This window comes from Aythya ferina (assembly GCF_964211825.1).
Source record: "Aythya ferina genome assembly, chromosome: 20".
Taxonomy (NCBI): domain Eukaryota; kingdom Metazoa; phylum Chordata; class Aves; order Anseriformes; family Anatidae; genus Aythya; species Aythya ferina.
In genome coordinates this window covers 8,640,947-8,663,309 of record NC_140318.1, presented here as the reverse complement: position 1 = coordinate 8,663,309, position 22,363 = coordinate 8,640,947, and the positions used below count along the sequence as shown (strand labels likewise).

Here is a 22,363-nt window from a genome sequence, read left to right as displayed (position 1 = left end):
AAACACTGCTATAATACCACTTTGTTTTAACATGCAGCAGGAATTTCCTGTATTTATCCCATTAATGTTGAAAATGTCGAAGCTGCAGAGAAAAGGCATGCAGAGAGGAAGGGAGTGAAGGTAGGGCAGGAGAGGCATGTTAAACTGCGGGTTAAGGGGCTGATTTTAAAGGAGGATGTGGGCTATTTGAACAAGCCTTTTGAGGCTGTCCCCAGACATCTGTCCATCCCCAGATTCCTGCTTGCACACCACGTGGCATGCCTGCAACTGCGGAAGGGCTTGGGCTGAACAGCCAGCATGAGACCTACAGGAACAGGCCTGAGTGGATGGCACTCAAGAAACCAAAGTGCTCAGGTTGCTTGGTTTTGTTGTTTTGATTTTGTGGATGTTTTGGAAGGGGAAAATGAGTGAAAGAATAGTGAATCTGCCCAAATTGTCCCACTAGGTGCAGAGCAGGACAAAGGCAAAGGTACAAGGTGAACAGGTAAGGTAAGGCAGAGCAGGGAACAGTTGTCGTGTTTCCCCTGCAGTCCATGGAGGCACAATATCCCCAGGTTAGGATTCAGGCAGTTACTGGAGATGCAGAACTCAAGTCTCAAAAGGTGGCATGGCCCAGAGGCTCCCCAAACCAGCGTCAGTAACAATGAACTGAAGAAAGGCAGTGCTGCCCATTAACACGCGGCTCTAATGGGAGACACAGCTCCCAAGGCTGTTTTTTGTGATCCTTTTTCATCCAAAGGCTGAGCGTTAACTATATTTGGAGGTCTGATATGGGCAGAATGATATTTTGCTTTATGAGTAAGATGGTAATTCGGGGCAATTTCCAGAGTGCGCCGAGACCATTAGGGACCAAGTTTAAATGAAAGTCTTTTTCCATTGACTTTGAATCAGGTTGTTGCATCCTACAGCTGAAACTTCCAGCCCCCTCTCAAGGATTTTGGATGCTCAGTCCCCCATGGAAAATTAAAATAAGATTAGAAAAGCTCAGCCTGCTATTCTAAGTGGATTGAATCAGAAGTAGGAACAGGCTTGGGGTTTTGTTAACAATCAATTGAAACTTAATACTGCAATCACTTTCAGCATCCACAGGGAGGGAAGGCAGTATCTCTGGAAAAAGACAGTATTGTATATCACAGAACTGAATATTCTGTATGGAATATTTATTGGAAAATGATTTACATTCCCCTTAATTTTCCTCTACAAATGTCTGCCCTTTTCTGGCTGGAATTGTCTTCATAACCACATCCCTGTTTCTAAAACTGCTAATAGAGCTGATTTAAGTTGTTTATATAAAATGCTTTTCATGGAGAAGAGGATTGTTCTTAAAGTGCAGCTGACTAAAATATGCCAAGGTTATTAGTGCTTCACATTTTGCAAATGAATTCATATCTTATTTAAAATTTTAATTGAGCATACATGGCTTGCTTTTTTAATAACTTTCCTGAAAAGATTATTCTTTTCCCAATAAAAAAGACTGTGCTCACTAAAGAAAAATCCAAGGAAAAATTGAGCTAAATTACCCTTTCCCTCAAAAAGATGCTTAAAGAAATAAAATAGAAAAATAGGTCTCCCTGGGCCCTTGCAAAATGCAAATCTCTCTTAATGGGGAGGTTTTGCTTGGCTGTTAACTAGTTGTAGCTGTTCTTGCTTCATCTGGTTTGCATAATCGTGGTCTAATTCAGAACTTTTTTCCTAATGTACCCTTTTGTTATTACCTCTGTGCTAATATTTTGGCATCTACTGATTGCCTTGATAGCTTCATATCTCCTTTCTACTTGGCCTGCTCATACAGTGTGGGTGGCATCGATGTTTGTGCCTTCAGCACGTGGCCTCTGCCACTGCTGCCATGGACCACAGAGCAGTTTGTCCTGGCCAGGATGAGGGGCACAGGTCTCAGGGTGATGTGTTGGGTCCTTGGGCAGGGAGCTGGGCATGGAGAGCACCACAGGCATTGAGCGATGGGACTGGACCTTGTCCTTTCAGCCTGCAACCCACCTGAAAAGGCTTTGCTCTTGATGCCTCCACCAGCACTGTGGGGTTGATGCACCCTTGCTGCCAACTCTTTGGGCACAGGAGTGTTTAAGCCTGTCTTTACAGGCGATGACCGCAGAATCCAACCTCTATTAAAATGCAGGGAGATTAAAGCAGGAAAACTCCAAAGAATGTTGAGGGCAAGAGTAAGAACTCCATTTCCACCAAGTAGCTGTTCAGGATGTAACTTGTGCTGTACATAAACAAGGGCTCCCCCAGTTGTACCTTGATATTAGAATTAGCTGACTTGAAATCAACCAGAACACTTGCATCCTGGCAATCGATCACTTTTATGTTGCATGTGGTTCCATTAGGAAAGATTTGATGTTACTGTCAGGGTAAAATTGCTGATTTCAATCTTGTCTGGTTTCCCTCTTTGCACTTTGGCAAGTAGAGAGGTATTTTGCTTTTCTGTGTAGTTTTCCATTCAAGAGCTAGGGCACCTCTGCAGTCCACCTTTTTTTTTTTTTTTTTTTTTTTTTTTTAAAAAAAAGAGCTGGCAGCTGCCATCTTAATGTTCTTCAAAAAGTAAAATATCTCAAAGGTATTTTTGTTCTGACTTGAAGTGTCTGTGGCCATTCATTACTATGGGAATCTACAGAGTTCAGCCTTTAAGTAAAATTTAGGAAGTCTGTTTCATGGATGCTGGACACTACCAGGATCAGAATTGTTGAGGTTGGAAAAGACCTCTAAGATGAGCTAGTCCAACGTTAACCTAGTACTGAAGTCCACCACTAACCCATGCTACTAAGCACCTCATCTCCATGTTTCTTGAAGACCTCCAGGGATGGTGACTCAGCCGCTTCTCTGGGCAGCCTATTCCAGTGCTGCACAACTCTTTCAGTGAAGAAACTTCTAATATCCAACCTAAACCTTCCCTGGCACAACATTTTCCCTTGTCATATCAGTTGGTGCTTGGGAGAAGAGCCCAGTCCCCACCTCACTACAGCCTCCTTTAAGGTAATTGTACAGCACAGTAAGGTCTCCTCTGAGCCTTCTTTTCTGCAGCTAAACAACCCCAGCTCCCTCAACTGCTCCTCACAAGCCTTGTTTTCTAGACCCCTCACCAGCTTCATTGCCCTTCTCTGGACACTCCAGGGCCTTGATGCCCTTCTTGTCGTGAGGGGCCCAAATTGAACACAGCACTCAGGGTGCGGCTTCACCAGAGCCGAGGGGGTGGATCACCTCCCTAACCCTGCTGCCTACCCGATTTCTGATACTGGATTGCTGTTGGCCTCCTTGGCCACCTGAGCACACTGCCAGCACATGTTCAGCCAGCTGTGGACCAACACCCCCAGGTCCCGTTCTGCCAGGCCGCTTTCCCGCTTCTCTTCCCCCAGCCCGTAGTGCTGTGTGGGGTGGTTGTGCCCCAGGTGGCTGACCCGGCCCTTGACATTGTTGAATGCATAAGAGACATCATCTTCCAGGCTTTATCTTCAGCCCCCTGTGCTGTTAAAGGTCTTGATAACCCAGTATTACAGAAAAGGACAGACTGCCTATGCTGAGGACCAGATCTGGCTGAAAACAAGCAGAAATGGGAGAAGCAGGGGCAGAAGAATGTTGTTGTCCCGTCACTGAAGCTGGGCCTCAGATCAGCGTCACTCTTCACTAGCAGACCTGTGTGCCAAGCAGTCCTCCTGGGGTGCACAACAGCATCCATTTGTCACGCTGACTTCCCCTCTAATCTAAGAAGTGATGTAATGAATGCAAGATCCTAGTCTGTGGGGCATCTGTGGCTACTACACTGTTGTTGGGAGGTTGGTTGTTATAAATAACCAAAGTTAACGTGCCTGCCCCATGCAAAACTAAAAGTCCTAGGCAGGGTCTAACCTTGTATTCCCCTGGCTCTCAGGTATGAGAGAATGTCTGGAAGACTTTGAGAGGTAGCATCAAGGGAGGCAGTGTCCTGTGTGAAATACTCTGGTATCGACAATGATATTTTTGTTAAAATTTTATTTAACTTTTTCAGACATATCTAAGTGGAATGCAATTGTTTTGGATTTCAATTTAAAACGTTTTAAAATTGTACTCTGAATTTCCAGTTATCTTCTAGGCACTGATACCTTTTAATTTGTGATTAGTGCTTACGTGCCCTGTTATTATCAGTGATACATTAAAACATGGCCAAGTGCTATAGTCCCTATGATATTACATATATTATATATATATAAATATATAACATTTAGCAGTCTTTGCTTTTATTTCTAATCTTTCAGCAACCTTATACTCTGACTTCTCTCTCGGGCTGAGGACAGACTTTTTTCTTCATGAGGGAATTCTGTTTTCAATCAGAAGGTGTCAGCAGCTCAGACTTCAGGGATACTGACAAATAGCTCGAGATTATTGATAATTTTGGAAGAATGAGCATACCAAAACACTAAATGTTTGCAGATACTCCAAGTCTACTCCAACATGGTGAGGGTAGGAATAAGTGCTAACATGCCATGAGATACATATGGGGGATTTTTTTACTCCTTTTTAAGTCAAAAGAAAACTAGAAGCCACGTGACAACTTCTCTAAATGCTTGCTTCATAAACCCAAGTGCAATTTTGTGAAGTTTGGATATGATGGAGAGCCTGAATCTTTGTAAATAAAGTGGAAGACTTGGACCAGGCCCCTTGGCAAGTCCCCATTTCTTTTCGAGCAGTTCAGACAAGTGTTCTGACCCTGCACAGAAACTCTTATCTGTTTTTTGGAAAACACATCTCTCAGTGGAGGATTTCTAGCCCTGTTCTAGGCCTGTTTCTCTAACGCACTTGTGCTTCCAGGTCCTTCATCACATAGGTGCACTCGGTGCTGCTGGAAACTCCTCTCACTGATGTTTGTGGTGTTGGCCAAGTGTTTGCTGGCACATTGCAGTAGGGGAACCTGTTTCTCACTCTGGCACCGATGGCCACACTGACAGGTTCCTCGTGTAGGTTGAGGCTCCCTGCTGGAGTCAGATATCCAACAGGCTTTTTCAGTGAGGCTTTGTCTTCAGTTTGGTGTGTTTTGGCGAGCTGGGATGCAGGCACATTGCCTGTGTGGCACGGGGTGGTGATGTCCTTGCTCACGTCGAGCAGGTTGGCTCCAGCTCCACCGCTCCCTGGCAGAAGTCTTGTGGGGCTTGAATTCAGCTCTTGGAAAGCACTTTGGGGAGTGGAAGAAAAGGAGTTTGGCGTTTACAGGGCCTTGAAAACAAAATGCTCTTTTTCACTGGAGGATTTTAGGATTGGCTTGGGGGAGGGAAGCAAGGAGCTTGTTGAGAGGTAAAGGGAATATCTCATTAATGATTTACTAATGAGCTGTAAAAGTTCTGACTCTCTATAACTTCTGAGGATGGAAAATGTTTCTTGGAATGCTGCAGCCCCACAAAGGCTGGGGCAGATCCTGGCTGCCTCTGTGTAGGGTCTTTGATACAGTCTGACTTACCTCTTTACTCCAGTCCCCTAGGCCTTAGAAAAGATTAATCACAGTGTGGTGGGAAGCACATGGAAATAGCAAAGAGATGAGAAATGAGAACGGGAGAGAGGAGAAAAAAAGCCCCAACATGAAACACTGTTTTCTTTCTGGTAGGGCTCGGGCAGGAATAAATTGCCAATGATCTCACTTTCGAGCAATGTTGGTTTATTTGTACTGATTCTGAGCTGACCAGTTAGCGGGGGCTTCTTGCTCAGAGGCCCATCTTGTGCCTCGGCCCCAGCTCATGGGGAAGTCCTGTGTATTGGTACAGGTCTGGAGCTTTCCTGGTGATGCAGAGGGCAGCAGGGCTGTGTTTGGGGCGGTCCAGCCAGAGCCCGGTGCTGTTGATGCCAAGGACACTTAGGGGCTTCACGCTGCCCCTGTAAAATCAACTCAGATTTAAAGGTAATGCTGCATGTACCCAGTTCCTAGGTGGGCACAACATACACTGCTGTGTTTTTTATGGAAGAAATGAGACAGATCAGAGCCTAACAAAACAGACAATTAACTGAAACATGACAACTCTGAAATCAAAGTCCCCGGAGTGTTCAACTGCAAGGGCTTGGGAAGAGTCCAAGAGGGCCAGGGTATGGTATAGATTTGCCTTTCTTGCAGCTATAATGCTTTCCTCTGTGTTATGTCTCTAGCTTGGAAGAATTTCAGTGTTTTCCTGCAGCCAGTTCTTGTTTTTATTTCTCCAGCCGTAGCTACGGATAGTGTTGTAAAGGCAGGGATCTTGAAGCTGGTGTACCTGGGTTCAGACCCTGGTTCTGCCAGTGACTTGTGTGGCCATTAGTAAGTCACTTCATTCCATCTGGGCTTCGCTTTTCCACCTATGAAATATGGTTAACAAAGCTTTTCCTCTGTTCGTTGTCAGTACAAGCTACAACTCTTTGGGATGGAGCCACTTACTAAAAGCGTGTGAAGCACCTGGCAGAACAAGGCTGCTGCTTTGTTCAGACCTGGTGGTGTTTTCCAATGAAATATTAAGAATAACACAAGTGGAAACCCCTGCTGGGGTTAGCTCTGAAATCTCTGGCTTCCAGCTTGCGAGCAACCTTTGTCAAGTAAGCACAGCACAGGGAGAGGCTGTGACCTCCCCAAAGCCCCGTGTGCACCTTTCCTAGCAGTGACTCTTGCCTGGGGACAGCTCTAACACCATAAATCTTCCTGCACAAGGTAGCACTCCCACGTCATCCTGCAGTATGGGAGACCGGAGCCTTTATGAAGGTGCTCCACACTCACAACCTGTCTCACTAAGAGAATTTGGAAGGTACCCAAGCATCTATCTAAGCAGCGTTAACACTTTGTGTTTTCCCAGTTTTAAGCTTGAGTGTTTAGTTAATGTCTGCACAGGTGGTTAAATACAATGGCTCCCTCTGCCAAGTTACAAATCTGAAGTTTACTGGAAAGAAAATCATAAAGTTGAAGTTTATTTGTGGTTTCTGCAGGTTGTAAATGTAAGGAAATGAGACCACTCATTTACAGATGGGCACAATGTACACCCAGCATGACACCTAAAAATGCCACTCAGTTGTAAGTGTGGAGGCTCAGAGCAGTGGGCAGAAGTCTCCTTCAACAGTATAGTTTGACACGTGGTTTGTGTTTTACAAACCAAGTGTGCTCAGGGTGACACTGTCTGTGGCGTTGTCACAGTGACCGTAGTTTTGCAAACATCGCTGCAGAAAAGCTATTTAACAGCAAAGCATAGATATTAAAAAGTTCTGGTTGAAAAAATTAAGCCCAAATCTTTCTGAAAAAACTTCCATGCAGGGGATGTCCTTGCTGGAAAAGGGTTCTGGTTTGGTACATGACAGGCTGGGCACTTCTCAGAGCTGAGCAAGGTCTGCTGTTGCTTGGGCAGCAGGGATGTGATGGGCTGTGGCAGATCCCTCTGGCCCTGCCACCTGCACAAGCAGGCGAGCCAGGCAGCCACGCTCATCTGCCTTCCCTTAGCACTGTGGAGAGAGGAACTTGGAGCTGCTGTGGTGTCCTCCTATGAAATGTTCTGAAACATCACTGCTATTGCTGCTCGCCTGCTACCAGTTCTAGTTAAGAGATTGCTCCCCTAGGTTTCTAGACAGAAATGTTGGTTTGTTTTTTTCCTCTATCATAGTCATGTCAACTTTGGCTTAGGCTGTTAATGAAAGGGAGAAAATGCACATTGTTTCTACAAGACATTCTGAGGCAGTAAACTTACTGCACTATAAATGCACTCGGACACGTGAGCTAACAGGCAGTGCCATATGTGGTTGTCAGACCTTTGAAACAGACTTCATTCTGAAATACATGAGCATTTACAGGATGTGAACTCACTGAAGGTGATGTGAACTACTCGGATGTGGAAACCTTTTTATTTTATTTTTTTTTTTAAGTTAAACATCTTATGAAGACATAGTGCTCAGTGGCCATGTGCCCTCCCACCCCCTAATTGCCCAGGTGACAATGATGGACCAGCCTGGGCATATTTTTGTGACCTACGTGGTCTCTAGGAGGTAAGGAGATAATCCTCTCTGCCCTGGTGATCTCTGTGGCATTTAGCTGTTGGTAGTTTCCCTGAACCATCCCAAAGGATGTGATTATTAAAACAGCCCCCAGGTGATGTGTCCTCTGTTGCTTCACAGTGGAAGGCTCTGAGGTCTGTTGGTGGGATTGAGATTCCTGCTGAGAAGTCAGCTCAAGCTGGCTGCAGATAAAATAACACTTTAAACTGCCTGATACTGTAAGGCTTAAAAAGACATGCAGTGTCACCTAGGGAGTAAACCAAAGCTTGCTGAAGCCTATAGAAAGGTTTCTGTTGAGTTCAGCAGGTATTGGAGCAGGCTGCCAGCGACATGCTGCTGTGACCTTGTGTTACAGCTGTGCCACTGCCACTAAGGGAGGTTGCTTGGGTTTGGAGCTCAGCATCAGTTCCAGTGAAGGCAGCTGAAAAAAAAAGAGGGGTGGGATTGAATGTGGAGCTCATTTTGGAGGCTTTCAGTTTATAGATTGGATTTATCACCCCTAGCTGAAATGATTTCTCAGTGTCAGACACCTGCCCTTCCCCATGGCCAGCTCATAAATGACATTGCTCTTTAATATAATGGTTTTAAAGGTACAAAGGGTAAGTTCCAGCTGAAGCAATGTTTAATTTGGCTTTTGTGGTTCAGACAGCTAAGGAGCCCTGGGCATGTCAGTTTGAATTTCAGCTGCAGTTGTGTGTCATACACCCAAGCCCAGCTTTGAGCATGTACCACGGTGCCCCCATACAGGGCCTCGTGCTTTAGGCAGCTCTGTACTTCGGGGAGCACTTAACATATGAAAGAATTTATTCCTGTTTTGAATTTGAGCAGCACTACAGTGCATTGTACTTTATTACAATGCTTCTGAATTGCTTTCATAATTTCCCCTGTGCCACCACCCAAATGTAATTCTTCTCCTGTGCATACTCTACTCCGGCTTAGCACATGGCTGTCTGCTGAAGCCTGCCTGCAGGCTCCTCTGGCGTGGAGAATGCTTTACATTCCCATATCATCTCAGCCAGCCTGAATGAATTTCAATTCACAGTAGTCTTGTATGGGAACCAAGTGTGATCGTCCTGTAAGTGAGACAAACCAAGGTGAAGAGATGAACGCTGTGCAAAAAGACAGTGGCAATCCATGGTAGGAGGAAAAAGCTCCGTGGGGCTGCCAACTGCCTTGTTCATTTGTGCTACTGGATTTTGGTTTGGCCCATGCATCGTTAACTGGATTAAAAGGAGAAAATCTTTTGATTGCCTGAAGCTTGTGCCCACCCTGGCAGAGGCACTGGGCAGCCTTCAGCACTCACACAGATACGGTTTTAATTGCACATTTCTTAAGAGTTTCCCTTGAGGCACACACACATTCTCTCCTGTTTGAACCTCTGCAAGCTGAGGTTGAATGAGAAGACAAATTTCCTTTACAGTTAGTATCCTTCTGCTTGTTCTCCTTTCTGGAGCTGCAAAGTCCTTCAAGGTGTTAAACGAATCTGTCAACGAGATCATTAGTCAGATCTGGGTCCCATGAATGCATTGGGACTGTTGCATTAGAAATGTTCAGCACCCAGAGACCCCATCCTCTGCTGTGATGTGAGAGAAGAAAACTAGATGCAAAGTTCCCTCTTAATAAAGGTGTCCTCGTTTATCATCACTTACTGTCTTTGGAAAATGAGAGATTGTTTTTCCAAGTGATCCTGCAGCATTGGGAAGACTTCTGCAGTTTTGACTCATTGTGATTATTCCCAAGTGTTGTCATCGGTTCTTCCTGTATTTATGTGAAATTGTTCTTAGCCTGTGCTTGGCTCCCAAAGCTGATCCTATTCAGAAATGCTTTGAATAGGGGGAAAAAAAAAACACCCACCCACCCCCTGCTTATGGTCTCAAATACGATTTTTCATGCAGATGAGAGATGCCAAACTGAAACTTCCACAGATCTCGAGTCTTCTGTTTTTTCTTTGTCAGCCTATCATTCACGGTATAGATTATATATATAGAGATAGCTATATACTGGTTATAATTAGGGAGGAACTGGAGAGATGCGATACAGGTCTCTATACAATCATCATTAAACCTGTACCATGCTGTTCTGTTCTCTGAGTGTTTAAACAAGCTCAGACATGATTCTCTGCTGCCCTGCGTGTCGTAGTCACATCCATCAAAGCAGAAGTTTGGAGTGTTGCTAAATTGGACTGTGGATGATTGCACTCAGTTTAATGTAAATGACTGTGATGCAGATTCTAGTCCTGATTTGCAGTGTGCTGCGTAAAGATCTTTCAGCTCAGATTTGTTTTGTAAAAGCCTTAGCACTGGGCCTGGTGTAGCAGGTACCGACACAAACCATTGCTGTCCCAGGCTCAGTGCAGTTAAGGGTTATCAAGTGAAAAAGCAACTGCTGGTTACTAAAATTCAGGGACTGCTTAGGGTTATGCACTTGAAGTAGTCAAAAGGGAAAGGTTTTCATCTGGTAGCCTTAGCCTCCAACATTAGTTCAGATGAGGAATTCAGCTCCCAGTCTTGTAAGATCCCTAACCGAGTCATCTGCTGAGGCTACAGTTGGAGTATTGTGCAAAGCCATGCATGAAAGGTGAAGTTTATTTCTATCAGCTCAGTTTAGTTTGGAGCTTGTGTGTATCTGCCTGCGGCAGACATAATGTAAGGGCATCAATAAGGACTTTCTGTATGAGCTGGGCAGAGAACATCGCTGTATTCTCTTTAGCAAGTAAACACTCTTTCGACACCAGGGCTTGCAATAAAGGCTCCTTTCTGTTTCCTTCTCTGTCCAGATGTTTCTCCGTTACCAGTGCAGCAGAGAAACATCTTCAGCTCTGAAGGCCACCATCAAAATATTCCATACACCCATGTCTTAATGTCGTCTTTTCTATTCAATTCATTTTTTTCCAAGTATGTACTGTATTTTCTTTTTAGAAAAAGAGTGCAGCTACTTCTAAGAAACTTTCTCCCACACTGAATGTTTCCCAAGCATGAGAACATTCTACCCTTTCATTTGCTTACCAGACATTGCATGATTTGCAATGGAAACTGGCAAGGACATTTGAAATAATAAAAATAAAAATCATGATCATCACAGCACTGGAAGATGAGTGCATTTGCTGAGATATGCAGGGTTTTTGAGCACTGTGATTGAAGACTCCAGGAATGTTAACTGAATTTTAATTCTTCAGTAACAAACTGATATGTATGGAGTGAGTGTGTTGGAGGTCAGAAGAGGGTGAGAGATGGAGCCACACGGGGTAAATGCCATCACTTAATGCACAGTAAACAGGTTTTTGGTTACTACAGTTTTAAGACTTGTGCTATAATCCTTATTGATTTGAACAGGGGCTCTCACATGATAATTAATGCAGCATTAGTTGTCCACAGTGCTCTTGAAAATGCTGTGTGCTGTATGTCAGCAGTGCTCCTGCTAATGTGGGGTCTGCCATGGGGCTGCTGTTTGGGGAGAGTGTGGCTCCTTTGACCAGATTATAAATGACATGTGGCGAGGGGACACCTGGGTCCTAGTATATAGCCTGTGCACGATGGGGTTGAATCTTTTGGAACAGCTGTTGGCTTGACTTGCCTGTGTTTTTTCAGGAGAAAAGCAGGACCCAGAGCTTGGCTTGGTGCAGTTTGTTTCCCTGAGCTCTCGTGAATTCTGATGCAAAAGCAGAATAACTCCATGCAAATGAAAATAAGGTATTCAAACAATGTTGGAGACACCTCCAAAAACCAAAAGTTAATTTTTAAAAACAAACTAAAACAAATCCTCAGTTCCTCTGTCTTAATGACCTGAGGAAGGAACAGAGCAGATAACTCCAAACCAGTCCCAATGTGTTGGTAACTTGACATGGGAAGATCCTGTATGCTGTCAGAAGAAAAGGGAATGTTAATCATTGTGTGAGAAGTGAAAACTCAGAAACCAGTAGCGGTCTGGTCTTGGGAACTGGCTCTCCCATAAGCATGAATGTGGGCTGTCCTCATTCTGCTTTAGCGCCTTTAAGGTCAGCTAATAGGAATAATCTCTACAGTATGTCTTGTTTTATATCAGGGTGAGGAGGTTGGCAAGCAATCCAAAAAAGAGGTGCCTCAGAGGTCCCAGCATTGAATCAGGCAGTGGCACACTGGGGTTTGTGGGCATTTGTCACTGCACGAGGTTGCCAGGGACCAGGAGGGTCACTGTGCTGAGACAAAGCTGGCAGAGCTCTGTGTGGGTGGGTTGAGGTGAAGGTCTCACAAAACCTTTTACAAACCTTTGGTACAGCTGCCCCTTCAAACCTTTCTGTTTAGCGCAAAGCATTCTCTGTAAATCGAAGCAACCTCTGCATCTTCTGCTCTGTGGTCTTTTAAGTATGTGAGGCTACCATCCAGCCTAGGCCTTTCTCTTGCTGTTTCATTCTTGTGGCTTTTGTGCCATGGATCAACAGCAGCTGAGGCAGTGAGGAGGAAGGGGCGTGTGGCAAATGGCTCTGAATTCAGGCAGCTTGAAATCAGCAAAGGTTCTGCTTTGCCAACATTGCTGGGCCTTGTTCATGTCTCACCCAGTCTTTCATCTATGAAGTAAGACTAAAACCACCTCTAAACACTGGCAGAGCTGAGAGGATGATTTCAGTATCACTTGTGAGGTATTAAAACCCAGACCCCTGAGGTACATCAGCATCTTGTTCCTATTTAGCAGTTGCTGAATGAACCATCTGAATAAATCAATCCCATGGTTTTGGGCTGGCTTTGTGATTTTCGAGCCTTTTGGTTTGGCAAAACCATGACAAGCTTTCTGGACAGAGGCCGGGTTTCTTTCTGCAGTCTCCAAGTGGCACACGAAGCCATACACCCTCCTGCGCATGTTGTGATTTGAGGGAGCTCTGCAGCGGGTGCCATGTGCGGCAGTCCAGCTGTTCCCACACAAATCCTTCATTTGGATGAAAGGAGAACGTCGCTGTTAAAATGATAGCGGTGAATGGCATTAGAAATACTATAGCCAGATGGATGTTAATGTAACAGCTGTAAAAGGCCCATCTCACAAAACTGGGATAAAGGCTAATTTATTCTACTTCAGTTGTATTGCATTGTTTTTTTTTTTTTTTTTTTCCAAATGAATTGGGTATTTGGTGATCCAATGGCAGCGTAATTTCCAATTGTAATGTGATAATACACAATTGCCAGAGCTGTCAGGTACAGCCAGCTGGAGGACTGGCTGTGGGGATCAGGCATGTGCCCAAACCTGAGGTGAGGAAACTGCTATGACTGCTATGACCGACTTTGGGATGGGGGTGCCTGTTGAGGTACAAAAAATTGCTTCCTTAATTTTCAAGTTTGCCCCATTCTTCTCCATTCATTTCCCCAAGAGTAAGGGGAGAAAGCCAGCACCAAGCACCCAGCACGTAGGTGACCAGGAGCGTGCAGAGCTGGGCAGAGGGGCCTGCTCAGCGCCCTAGCGGCCTCCACAGCTACTTGGAGAGTGGTTAGAAGATGAGGGAGATGTCAGCAGTGCCAGATGATAAAACAAGGGGGCAGTGGCCACAAGTTGAATACTAGGAAAACAATTTTCAGCAGGAAGGAAGCTCAGGCCTGGGACAGGCCGGCTAGACAGGCTGTGGGAGCGCCACCCTTGGAGGCTGCTGAGCCTTGGCTGAGGCGAGCGGCGCTGGCGGGGGGCCCGCATGGAGGCAGCGCTGCGGCGATAAGAGGTGCTGGAAGAGAAAACCACTGTCTGCAAAAACACTTGTTCTAGCACTCGGCGTTGGACGAAATGAGTTGAGGGACAGAAATCATAAGGAAAAAATTTCTTAGAGATGTGGAAAAAAGAACTGAAAAATGTAATAAGACAATAAGAAGACAATAAGAAGTCCAGACGGCGGATTTACTTCATCTTTCTTGAAAAACTGTTTTGCAGCATCTCTAGCTATCCATTTACATGCATATAAAACCATATACCGGGGATCTGTCATAACCTTTTTTTCAGACAGTATAGCATAAATTCTGTGGATTTATTTCCAGAATATTTACTATGTAAACAAAAATTGTCTTCTGTTTACTCCTTTGGAAAACAGCTAATACTTTGGGTGCATATTCTAAGATTTTTTGGAACTCACTTCAGTATTTTTTCCTGTGTCATAATAGTTGGCTTGCAACAACGAAGTGTAGTAATAGGCTGAATGTGGCTGAAATCAGAACCAGAGGTGGGTTTGATCTTTTGTCTGTTATGGTTACTATAAAAATTTGATTAGTTAGTTGAATTTGAATATGGAGAAAATCTCCTGAGCAAAAAATAAAAATGAATCCTCGAAGCCAGCAATAGTTATTTTGCTTTCAGATATTCAGGAATTACTGAGGATTTCCTCTTCTCCTTGAAAAGTGAGTTGGCACTGAGTCTGCAGAGTCATGGGAAAAGTACAGGGTGAAGGACTGGCCACATCCACTTCTACACTGTGGAATGTGCAATGTGTGCAAGGTGTAATGGGTATCTTGTACAAGCAGATATCCTGGGCAAGAAAAATAAATTGTCCAAGGTAGTTGATGGTGATGTGAAGGAAAGAGGTGATGTTTCTTTGCACACAGGTTTCCTAAACTCCTGCATCACATCTTCCCAAGTCTCAGTATAGGTAACCTGCTTTAAAGACCTATGTGATATGGTAGAACTCTGTGGGCTTCAGAGAAGCTGGAATTTCAACCATGTTTTCAATAACTACTGTTTTTTTTTTTTTTTTTTTTTTTAAGAGATCCCATCTCTTGAGGGCATGCTTGTCACGCTTGCTACGGGGAAATTACCTTGAAGGTGTTCTGCCAGAAGCTTAATTCTGGGCTGGTTCCAGTTTGTTTCACTAATGGGTAAACGGTTGAGTTATCTTGGGAGCTTAGTCACATCAAGATATTGCTCATACTGAGCACTAATTCATTTAGTTGCATAGAAGGCTTTTGAGATGATGGCTTCATCATGAGTCAGTTATTCATTATCACATTCCTCTGACGTTACACAGCAATATTGGAACTGCCACAAGAAAACAGATGAACGATACAAGATTAGATGGACCTTGTCTTTGATAATGGCTAACATGTCATGCCTTGGACAGATGCAAACAACCAACGCGTTGCATCAGGCTGCTCATGCAAGGGAGACAGAGCCCTTTCTCAGCCCCTGCCTGCGGTTAGCTTATATATAGAAATGTGAAAGTGACTTTGCAGCTTGATTTCAGTTACTGGCACGGCAAAATTCCTATTCCTAACCATGTCTAATCATTCCTTTTGAAAATCTTGTTAAGGTATTTTCTTCAATTAGCACTTGTTTCAGTGAGCTTCACGGATTAATTAGATGTTGCATTACAAAAATAATTATGCCTTTTAACCATTTTCAGTTATTTACTTCTTTAAATGTTAGTTTTGTGAAGCAAACTGGCTTGGTGCCATAATTCATTTGAGCAGAATCTAACACAGATTAATGAGCAAACTTAAAAAGAAAGCAGTAAGTCCCCCAGCATTTTGTAATTAAGCAGTTTGATTAAAAACAACTGGAACAACTCTCTGCACTGAGAAACAAAGTGGAACAACTTTCAGCATTGAGACCTCCATACCATATATCAAAATCAGGTCTGAAAGTAATTTAGGTAGCTTAAAATTTTTCTTGGCTACCTGATAGTTTCCTAGGAGAGTCTGTAGAAGAGGGGGCCTTTAGGCAATGCAGATATTATCCCCCCAGCCTTCCACTTGTCAAACATGAATGATAAAGGGATACAGATGATTTTTTTTTTTTTTAAGCAAGGAGTTCAAGTGTTATAACCCTGCTTCAACCCTCATCCTGATGTAGTTCTGCTGCTCTGCAGACATAGCTCATGTAACTCAAAGGAGGTGACTTGTGTCAGCTGAGAACTCGTGCCACCAGCTTTAAGGGAGTTGCTTTTGCCCTCCTGTGATGCCAATGAGATCAGAACTGGTCCTTGTGAAAGTGTCTGTGATGATGAGGAGCTGTGTGTACCCACCATGGACCAAGGGCTGGATATTGCTTCTGGGGTAAAACTCCAGCCCTGATTTTGGGGAAACTGTGCTGATCTACACTGACTGACAAGCGGGCTCAGGAAGGAGAGTGAGGCATAATAAACAGTTTGTGAGTATCCTAGGGCTTCATCGTGCTGGTTCCTGAGCATACGTGAACAGTGCTGTAATTGATGTGAACGAGGCCAGCCTGAAAAAACTGACACTGCAGCTGAAGTGCGAGGCAGCACTAAATTTTGTTCACCTCACAGTAAGGACAAGGCAGGTAGAGAAAAATAGACACTCTTGTCTCTGTCCTAGCATTACCTGCCTGAGCTACATTTCTGGGGAAATATGCCTGTCTGAGGCCTCAGACATCAATTTTCTTATTCTCTAACCCATTTAGCTCTTTTCTCAGTCAGATCTTGTTTAGAATCGATAGCTCCCCACTATCAGCCTTATTTCGTGTATATTCATTTATTGGATTTTAAAAACGGAGAGGAAGAAAGCTTAAAAGAGAAAATGTCTTTTTCATTGGAAGTCTAATATTTGAAATGCAGACTCTTTCTTTTGGCTTTAGTATGACTACATTACAAAACTCAGTTAAAACCATTTGTGCTCCAGCATGGCTTATAAAATCCATAAGCAGACTACAGAGACCTAATGACTTGTAAATGTCAGACATCAAATGCTGCTCAGGCCCTCTCAGTCTTCTCAGACGAATCTTCCTTAACTTTGCAGCAGCTCATAAAGACTGGCGGACTTGGGCTCTGCTGGGTTACAGCACAAAATGAATTTCTGGTGACTTCTGATGGCGGCCAATTGCATTGCCCTCCTCCTGTTCCTGCACAGAACGACATCAGTCTCGTCTGCTGAAGGTAGCTTGGGTGGTATTTGCACAGCTGGCATCCTGTTGGGCTGGCTGAATGTGCGTTTGTTGGTCATTCTTGCAGATGTCAACGTTTATTTGTGAGCTTTGGTTGGGATTTGAGAAGTGTCCCATCTTCCAAAGAGCATCCTTCTAATTTGGATGTTTGGAGAAAAATGTTGGTGAAGCTTATTACCAATCAGGTTCTTCCTTCCCATCGCTGCTGTGCTGCACACCACAACAAACAGGGGCATAAAGCCCCTCCATCTTCCCAGAAACTTGCCTAAGGGAATAACTCTGTCCATAAGGACGGGTAGAGTACTTTATTGATAATGATCCTCTCCCCAGGAAAGGAGTAGAGCGCCACCACTAATGAAGTGAAATGAGCGTGTTTTCACACCTCTTGCTCATGAGAAAGCCTGTACACAAAAAATGTGCTGGATGTCAGTAGTCCTCTTTGCAACTTGGAGTGCTTTTGCATGAAAAGATCAAATCTTAATGTAAATTTGTGCAAACGCTTCCTCTCTCTTTCTCCATCATCTTTTAAAACAACCAGCCCAATGTTGGTTCCATGTTCCCATTGTAACTGAGGTGTAATCTTTTGCTTTTTTAGGATCATTTGTGCCTTCCCCCTCAGCAGTGCAGTGAGGAAAATGTGTGAGTTTGGGCTGCTCAGCTGGCAAAGTGAGGGAGTTGTGTGCGGATGGTGGGGTAGGTGCCTGGGTGATCCAGGGAGGCTGTGTTTAGCCTCTAATAACTTTTCTGAACTAATTCCAGCCACATGAAAATGCCTCCTGTGAGACAAAAAGGTAACCGGGAAATTGATCTCTGCAGTAAAACAAGCATGAACAGGCTGCATAGCTACATAATCTGCTTTTGGTACTGCTATTCCTAAATAATTATTATTGTAATTAAATAAAAGGAAGAGCAGTGGCAGATCCGCGTATGCTCTCACACTGGGAGCACTGACAGTCTGTGCTGGCGGTTGGCTGAAGTTGGTTTGCCCTGAGAAAGCCCAGCGACCTGAGAGAGGGCAACTCCACCGCATGTGGCTCCTCTAAAGGCATGTGTCCTGGAGAAGGGATGAAGAATGACTATTTCTACAGTGGCACTGCCTGTGGGGAAATGCATGCCTGTCTTGATGGTTCCCCTAGAAGGTCCCAAGAAGGACCCAGTGAGCGCGAGCAGTTAAAGCAGCCCCTGGCATCTAGGTGAAATGCGGTGTCTCTGCCAGGAACTAGGCCAGAACTTCTATCGTAGCATCGATTACTGAAGTGGGCCAGCTCAGCTCTCCCTTCTCAGCAGCCTTTTTCCTCTTGGCGAGGAGGACAGCTTTCAAGGTCCAGGGAAGAGACATGCTTCTGTACCTGCTGCTTGGCAGAGGTGTCAAACACATCAAGCACCAGAGGGAAATGTCTTTGTTGCTAAGCATTAAATCCACCTGCTGGGCAGGCTTTCAATGATGTCGGAGGCTTCTTATATATCAGAATGGGCAGGAAAAGACAGTTTGAGTTCAGTCTTTTTTTTGTTTTGTTTGTTTTAAAGCCAAATCTTGCAGGCTGAAGATAGAGAAGTATGGGTGGAAAAACAAGTTACTTCAAGGTAAGCCAAACAGAGTTTGCAAAATTGGGTTAGTGCAGTTCCTACAAGCTATGTTTTTTGTCCGTGTTGAAAGGGACTCTGCTCTGGCAGCAAACATGCAAACAGCACAGCTGTTTGTGCTGGTAGCTCCAGGGCTGGCAGAGCTACACCTTAGTAGTCCAGATGTAGGTGTGAGGTGCACAAAGTGAATCTGAGTCTTTGTGCAGGGTTCATCTTGGTGAGTCCTGCTTTGCTGCTTTTAGTTCTCAAGCAGACCTTTTATATCTTTGCTCTAGGATGTACAAACACCCCTATGATTATAATGGATATATTCCTATAGAGACTCATACAAGGGTGATTGCTGTGAAGCCAATATATTCACCTTTTTCTCCTCTCTTTGTAACCCATGCCTATCCCTTGTTTAACTGAGTTCCTTAGAGCTGGGTTTCATCTACTTAAACTATTGGAAAGCATCTGGCAAATAATGTACGTACAGTGCTAAGCTTCACTTGTTTTAGTCTTCCTTACTTTCAGTGCTTTCTACTCAGGCTGGGTATCAAAACTGGGAAATGTAAAACTGCCTAAAGCAATATATTATTTCAAAGCTCCAGAAAAGTGGCCCTGAACTCCTGGCTCTCAAGCCTCCTGTTACTCACAAAGCCTTGAGAGAGCTGATGCTGACCAGGAATGCTGAGTTGCATATTCCTTGCATGTTGTCTTGTGTTTTGGTGCTGCTGCTTGTGGCCCCCATAGGCTAAGGATCACTGCCTGTGCATTTATGTGAAACCTGAGTCTGCCTTTATGTGAAGGTTTGCACCACAGTTAAACTGTTCTGATTGGTATATTTTCCTGTACTTTGTTCATCATCTGTTCTGATCTCTTTCTACCTGCTAATGATGAGCACCCGCAGTACCTTGCACCTAAACTTGTCTCATTCCATGGCTCAACGTGAATCGGGGCTGCCAGATCTGCCCTTCTGGTTAGATCCACCGTAACAAAGCTCCTGTGGAAGTTTATCAGCACAAGCACAAAATCCACTCTCTTCTGATGCAATAACAGATGGTGATATCAATGCTCATTTATCAAAAAAAAATAAATTCTAATGAGAAGCAAAGAGATACATGTGAAAATTAGCATGAGGATGGCCATAACAAAGTTTCTCCCGAAACATTAGAGGAGCTGCACAGACGGGTAATGTGTTCATCTTCTTGCTAAGCAGCGTGTGCTGCTAAATCTCTAAAGGTTCTACCCTTATGCATTCCCTTGGGAGTAAACAGCTCTTCCTGGGGAGGTTGGAACAGTGATCAACTGGGGCTTTTATTCAGAATTTAGACTTTACCTACATCTTTGCCTAGGCTATATCAAAATCCAGGCACTACTGAAAGCCTCTGGAGACCTGAATGAAGATCAGAAGACCTGAGTTTGAAGCCAGCCAAGAGGCAAAGGGACTCAGGAGAAATCTAGGCAGCCTGAATATGCTCTTTAGTGGCTATTCACATCTCATATGTTCTTTAGCCAACAATTTATATCCAAAAATGTAATATCCTCCTCCACTCTTTCCCCTCTTTCTGTTCAGTCCTACAGCCCTTACATGAACTTTAAGTAATTCCCATCAAAGTCAGCTGGCTTGCTGAGTGAAGTTCAAATCCCTGTTGGCTCTGTGTAGTGCAGCTTTAAGTCCTGGTAATAAAAGAGATTGGGGAATCTGCAGAGAATTAGCAAACCACAGGCCAACTCCATATCCTGCTCACTGCCTCATCAGCCCTTTTCTGAAGAAAAGGTAACACACTGTCCAGTGGTCCCAAGTCCAGCAGAAAGACCCCAAAGCCTGCCACCTTCCAGCTGAAGGTCTACCCTGAGAGCCTTTTCCCCGAAATCTCAGAATAAGTTACAAAGGAACCCAGTTGTTCCAACCCTAGCGGGGAGGTTAATGAAATATGTTCTCAAGATTGATGGCCTTGCTTGACAAACTTTGCGGCATCCCTTTGATGCTCTTCTGACAATAGTTGCCAAGGTAGCAAATTATACCTGGACATAAATCCTTCATTGAAGCTGCTATTTTGTACTTACCAACTCTAAATGCAGAAAGAGGCAATTTTAAGCGATATACTTATCAGCCTTAGCTTGAGCAATGATTCAGGCTTCCAAGAAAGATACTACGTAAGTGGTTTTATTGCTCTAAATGGGTTTAAAATTCACTTTTTATCAAAGCATCAAGGTCCCTAAACATACACTTAATCAAGATTATTAGGCTGTAGACTAAGTTATTTTATTCCTAACTTGAATACAGGCTTTTGTAAGTGAACCTGGTTGTTGCTGAACAGAAGAGGGCAAAAGTCTCAGAAATATGTTGGCTGTTGCAGTTATTTTGCTGGGCTATAAGCTGCATTTGAATTGCAGCTGTACCTCCCTGGAATCTGTGTGCTTTTCGGATTTGGAATTACTGAATTCTTAGCTGTCCTGATGCAGACATGTTAGAGACAAATGCAGTGCACTGGATCAGAAAGCCCTTCCCCTGAACTTTTTCATGGACCTTGCCAGAGAGATTTGAAATGAAGGACTTCATTTCAGGTCTACTTTATTGATGTGTCTGAACTGCATCACTTGTTCTGACCAGCTTGGAGCTGGGGAATTGATAGCAATATGAATCAGTGTCTGGATCCAATATCCATGGCTTAAGATCAGCTCACAGCAATACAGAGGTTTCTGAGAGACGTCGTACCAAGGGACGAGACTAGGAAACTGCCAGCTCTAATTCTGCCTTTTCCTTCTCTCTACTAATTGTTTTAGATAATGAGGGAGACGGAAGCACTCATGATGTTTAAGCCTAGAGGGCTGAATCCCAGCAGGGTTGACTCAGCTATTCGTCTTTGCAAAGCAGATAAGCTTGGTGATGTGCGTAGTAGGAAAAGAAAAAAACGCTTTCCATTATGCAAAAGCGCCGCGATTGAACAATGCTTATAAAAATGTCATCCCCTGCAATTAACGGGGAAAACATATTATTAGAGAAGATTAATGTATTTGGAATCCCTGTTTTAGCAGCTTGGGCCAAGCTGAAATCAGATAGTAATATTTGCAACATAACGGGATCCGCAGGATGAGGAGGGGAGGCTGCTCCGTGGTGCCCGTGCTGCAGTCCCTGCCCCGCCAGCCCTGCTGCAGAGCTGGCCGTGCTCCGTGTGCACCCTTGGAGGTTCAACGATAGCTTCTGCTTCTGCTTTTTCATTTCCTCTGCCTGGGGATGCTGTAGGGGGCTATCTTGCCTCTTTTCATACACGCAGCTTTTGTTTACTTTTCTAAAATACTTGTTTTGATGTACGGGATGCTCGTTTTCTGGCTCTGTGACAAACGTGCTTTTTGTGATGTACGCAGAGCTGCTCATGGTGGGGATGCTTTGGGTTCATTGTGTGGTCTTGTACTGGTTCTGAGCAGTAATTTCAGTTCCTGAGTGAGCTGAAGGGGGATAACCTTGTAGAATAAATACAGCCGGACTGAGAGTTTACTGCTCAGGGGAGGATACGATGGTGGGCCATGCTGGCACAAAGCTGCATTGTGCAAGGTGCTCCTTGATTTTTGGGAGGGCAGAGGCACGGCTTTATCTCCTCCTTGCCCCCACTATGGTTATGGCTCACAGCAGCCCATGAGGTCTGCACGCCGGCAGCACCACAATGGCACCTGGGTACACAGGGAGAAAAGAGCAGAAACATATCACACAGAATCACAGAATTGTCTAGGTTGTCAAGATCATCGAGTCCAACCTCTGACCTAACACTAACAAGTCCACCATTAAACCATATCTCTAAGTTCAACATCTAAACCTCTTTTAAAGACCTCCAGGGATGGCAACTCCACCACTTCCCTGGGAAGCCCATTCCAATGCCTAACAATCCCCTCAGTAAAGAAGTTCTTCCTAATATCCAACCTATAACACCCCTGAGATGAAAACATCTCAGCAGCCAACTGGCCACAGCTGGGGATTTTT

General features: G+C 44.3%; 1 protein-coding gene across 2 annotated transcripts in view; it reads left to right on the top strand.

Moving 5' to 3' along the window:
• The window catches only part of PAPPA (pappalysin 1), a 361,581-nt gene that overhangs the window by 35,543 nt on the left and 303,675 nt on the right, over positions 1–22,363 (top strand). The window lies entirely within an intron of this gene.